The sequence below is a fragment of the Penaeus japonicus genome, unplaced genomic scaffold (genome assembly GCF_977035675.1).
Source record: "Penaeus japonicus unplaced genomic scaffold, GWHDUDI00000001_assembly GWHDUDI00000036, whole genome shotgun sequence".
Lineage (NCBI taxonomy): Eukaryota > Metazoa > Arthropoda > Malacostraca > Decapoda > Penaeidae > Penaeus > Penaeus japonicus.
In genome coordinates this window covers 13,497,621-13,502,435 of record NW_028234438.1, presented here as the reverse complement: position 1 = coordinate 13,502,435, position 4,815 = coordinate 13,497,621, and the positions used below count along the sequence as shown (strand labels likewise).

Below are 4,815 nucleotides of genomic sequence, written 5' to 3'. Positions count from 1 at the left end.
TTATCTATCTATCCTTATACCTATGTATATCTGCCTAACTATCTGTCTGTTCCTGTATCTATGTCTATCTATATCTTTCTTTGTTTGTCTATATCTATCTATGTCTGTCTATTTCTATCTATATTCATCTATGTCTATCTTTATCAATATCTGTATCTATACATATTTATCTCTATCTATGTATATCTATATTTATATATGTTTATCTATATCTATCTATGTATATCTATATTTATCTATGTTTATCTATATATATTTATGTCTCTCCATATCTTACAATGTCTTGATTAATCTAAATATCATTTGTGATTGTGTAATGGGCCTGGTCTAATTTGTTTGTGTGCGAGTATAGGAGTGGTAGAAGTGAGTTTTTAGTGGAGTTCGAGGTTCTGCATATCTCTTATTCATATCTATCTGCATGGACATAAAAAAAAAAAAAAAAAAAAATATTAGTATTATAACACAACAAAGAAATCTTCCGGTTTCCATCTCTCCCAATCTTCTCCACAAAATATCCTATTTATATCAACATATCTTCATCAATCATTCAATTTTTCATCTCTAATAAGCGGTCTCATCACAACTCTATCTCCATCTCTGCTGTTATCTCTATCTACCAACCTTAGCATATTCTCATTTACGTCAGATAGTGTCACTGCATATCTATCATTTAGCCTTTCGGCTATTATCTCAATACAGTCCCTTGCATACCGCGTTCTCATCATTTCATCAACCCCCTGCTCCTATTCTAACCAACTTTGCAAAAACATGGGTCCTCATATACCTCTTTATACCCTTATCCATCCTTTTCCTGTTGTTAATCCACTCTCCATAACACTACTGACAATTCCATATATCTGCACTGCCTTCATCTCTATCCACTTTCCCCATCACCTCTAATCCACCTAAATAACATCACCAAATTCCACCCAACACATAATTATCCATCCACCTTCGTTCTCATTTTGAAAACAATTTGACACTGTAAATTACCCTTTGGGAGGCCACAGTCATGGAGTATCCATCACACGCGAGGTTGCGTTTTATTATTTTTTTTTTTTGCGGTAGGTGCCACTCTTCCAATGAGTGAACGAGAAAAATTCAAAGTAGTATCAGTAGGTGGCGATTTAGCTTTATACAAATGCAATGTTCATAACTAAATTAAGTTTTTGGAAGTTTAAGGTAAAGCAATACGAATTGAGAAAATAAAAAATCAAGCGTATAATCACATTTTATTAAAAATTACATCGAAGAGCAGGTATAAAAATCATAAATAAAAATAAAAAGACGGGGGTGTTTCTCGGAAAACTCGTTCTGTTATTTTGCTTCGTTGGTGTTATGGCATGACTTTACAAATTTATTATTTGAATGTAATAGAGTTTTAGTATCATAGTTTTCAAACGATCATTATAGTACATTTGGAAATATTTCAGTACCACGAAATTACACGTCCTTTCTTCCGCCATATCATTTTATATAAAATAAAAACAATAATGTATATTAATTACTCAGAACGCATCGGGGGGACATAAACGTGGTGAATTCTTTTAGTTACTGGAAGTCAACAATGAAACAAAGCCCTTCAGACACGGAACTAAGATGTAGAAGATAAAGAATATCTTTATGGTTATTTGCCGTTATGTTTGAGGCCTTTCATTTTTGATTGTATGAATATAGCATAAGTATTTTAAAACAAGTAATTCCCTGCTATGTCTACCTTCGTGACTTGTGACACACCTCCACATTTTACCAACCCTCAATAGCATCTCCACATTCAACATCATATTTTACATCCACCCAAAGCAAAGTCCCTATTTTATTTCCTTTGTTCCACAGAGTTTCTCAACTGTCTACATCATTATACCATTAAGTTTTTTCTCGTTGTTTAAAGTACATACAATCATTTTTTTTCTTATTTATTTTTTATGAAAGACTATGATTTCCAATTTCACTATTTTTCGGAGTACAGGGATTTTTAAAAAAAAGTTTAAATTTTTTATTAAAATTCTATAAATTTATGAATAAATCCAGGTGTGTTTTTGTTTATGGGCGTTTTAATATTAAATTAAAACAAAATCTCCAAAAAACAAATCTTTCACATTCGATGGAGGACTACCCCCCCCCCATAGACAACTCCACACACACCACCCTTACCCCCTTCTTAAAAAAATATCTACATTTATTTTTAACCCCCTTCTACCAAAAACAACAACACACCCACACCCACCAAACCCACAACACAACCCTCCCTGACTCAAAAAAAACCCAAAAACTTCCACCAAAAACCCCCCCTACATCAGACGGATTATTTTTCTTTCACAAAAACCCTCCCAACCTTTTTATCCACCAAAAAACTCCTCCTTTTTTTCTCCATTCTTTTTTTCTTCCTAAACCTGTTTTATAACCAACTCAAACCTCTTTATACACAAATTTTGGGACAATTTATATTTTTTTTTGTACTTTGCTATTTTTTACACCCCCGACCCTCCTTTCGAAACCTATCATATATAACAAATCTATCCAATCTGAATCTACAACATATTACTCCAACCAGTCCCCCCCACAAACACTTTACCGACCCCCCACACATATTTGCCAACATCCATTTTCTAATTTTACACAAGCACTCACCCCCCCATATCACCCAAAACAGTTGGAAAAGAAGTTATCGGTAGTTATTTCAATGAATTTGGTTTTACCATTAGAAAGTCCTCTTCCTGCTTTCAACCAACCTTCCCAAACATTCACAAGTTGGAACCTAATTCCCCCTTTGAATATCCCCACATACTAATAACCCATATCATGAATGACCTACACCTCCCCTCCCCCCTAAATCCATCAATCCCGCCCGAACACCCCCAACTCACGACAAATCGGTCAGAAGATTGTCGTATTGACCATCGTGGTCTTGGTGGGGATTTGGAGGAGGGGAAGCGGGATTTAGTCTAGCTCGGATCAGAAAGGTATTTTTAGATTTTAGTTTTAGAATACTGCTGGCTGGTCCTCCTGATATAGAGAGTGTGAGGTGGGGGTTTGACGGGTTGGACACTCGAAGGAAAAAAAGGAGAAGGGCTGGGAAGTATGTGGACTACTGTTTGGACAGAAAAGTTCGAGTGGTGAGTTTGACACTCGAAAAGTGAGAGGGCCTGGTAAATAAAGTTGTTTTGGATGGATGTAAAATGAGTTCGTTGTGGACACGTGAGTCGAGGGGTCGTTTTTCGTCGTTTTTCGTCGCTCTCGCTCGAACCGAGGTAGTAGAAGAGGTGAGGGTACTTCTTGTCGGCCCAGTAGTAGTAGTGGTAGTAGTGCCGTAGTGTCCCAGTCCAAGTAGTCCAAGTGCTCTCGGCGCTCGAGGAGAGCCGACCATGAAATGGAGAGAGGGACCGGTTTTTTTGTGTGGGTTTCGTCGTATCTGCTTGGATGGGGAGGGATGAGGGAAGGAGGGTGGGGAGGAGAGGATGAGGCGAGGGAAGAGATGGAAAGAAGAGAGGGGGTAGGGAGGAGAGGGGGGTCTCGGGAGAAAATACGAGGAAGAGGGAAGCGGGAGGAGGAGAGAGAGGGAGAGAGAGGGGGGGAAGGAAGAGGAGAGGGAGAGGGCGCAGGTTTTTTTTTGTGCCGTTTCTCGTGGAGAAGATGGGAAGAGAGGGTCGTGGTTCCGTAGGATTTAGGTTTTTTAGTGGTGAGGCACGATTTTGATGTGAGTTTGGTGGGAGGGGGGTGGGGTGGGGGAGGGAGGGGGGAGGGAGGGGGGGAGGGGGTTGGGGGGGGTAGATGAAGATGGGAGGGGAGAGTGGAGGGGAAGGGAGGAGGGAAGGGGTTTGGGGGTGGGATAGACGAGGAAGGGGGGAGGGAGAGGAAGAGGAGGAAAAGTTTGGGGGTTTAGATGAGGATGGGGGAGGTGGGATGGGTGGAGAGGAAGGGTGTGTTGGCGTGGGGGTAGATGAGGTTATAGGAAGGGAGGACGAGGGGGGAGGAGGAAAAGGAGGGTGGGTGGGGGGGGGGCGGTGGGGGGTAGTTAGAAGTAGATGGTTAGTTTGTGGGATGGGTTAGGGGTGGGCGTGGGGGGGGGGTAAGAGAGTGTGGGGTTTTATGGGGTGGGGTAGATGAGTAGTGATGTGGGAGGGGAGGGAGGGTAGGGAGAAGGGAGGAGGAAGGGGAGGGTGGGGAGGAGGAAGGAGGTGGGTTGGGTGGGGGTTATTTCGGTGGGGGTGTGGGGGTAGATGAGGAGGGAGGGAGGGAGGGTGGGGCAAGGGGTTGGGAGGGTGGGATGGAGGGAAGTAGGGGTTGGGTATGTTAGTTGAGGGGAAAGGCGATTTTGCATGAAGTGTTTTTGTTGGCGGAGGGGGAGGGCATGGAGTAGAGAGATGGATGTGAAAAGAGGACGTTGGTTAAAGTGAGGGGGAGGGGAGATATTGAACATCTGGTGGAGAGGGATGGACCGTGATGGAGTTTGAGGACACTGGTGGACGAGGGAAGAGGGAGTAAAAAGTTAAGAGAGGTGAAGGGAGGCGGTGGTTGGTAATAGAAGGTTCTAAAAGTTTGCATATAGTGAGGAAAGGAAAGCAGGAAGGTGTGGTGAATGAGAGGAATGCGGTATAGTGACTGATGAAGGGTGGAGGTAGACGTGAGAATGGGGGGGGGGGGGGGCGGGTGGCTGCTGTTAGCAATCAGATATACATAATATAGTGTTCGTATTATCATCATCATTATGCCAACACATCCAATAACAATATAACGCGAAGTAATTAATTAGCTGGAAGTGGTATTATCATAATTATTATTATATCTATACTAACACATCCAGTAAAGAAGGAA

At 41.8% G+C, this 4,815-nt stretch overlaps 1 protein-coding gene across 1 annotated transcript in view; it reads right to left on the bottom strand.

The window, feature by feature from the left end:
- Positions 1-4,815, bottom strand: part of LOC122259085 (uncharacterized) — a 574,783-nt gene that overhangs the window by 22,751 nt on the left and 547,217 nt on the right. The gene's annotated exons all lie outside the window — the stretch shown is intronic.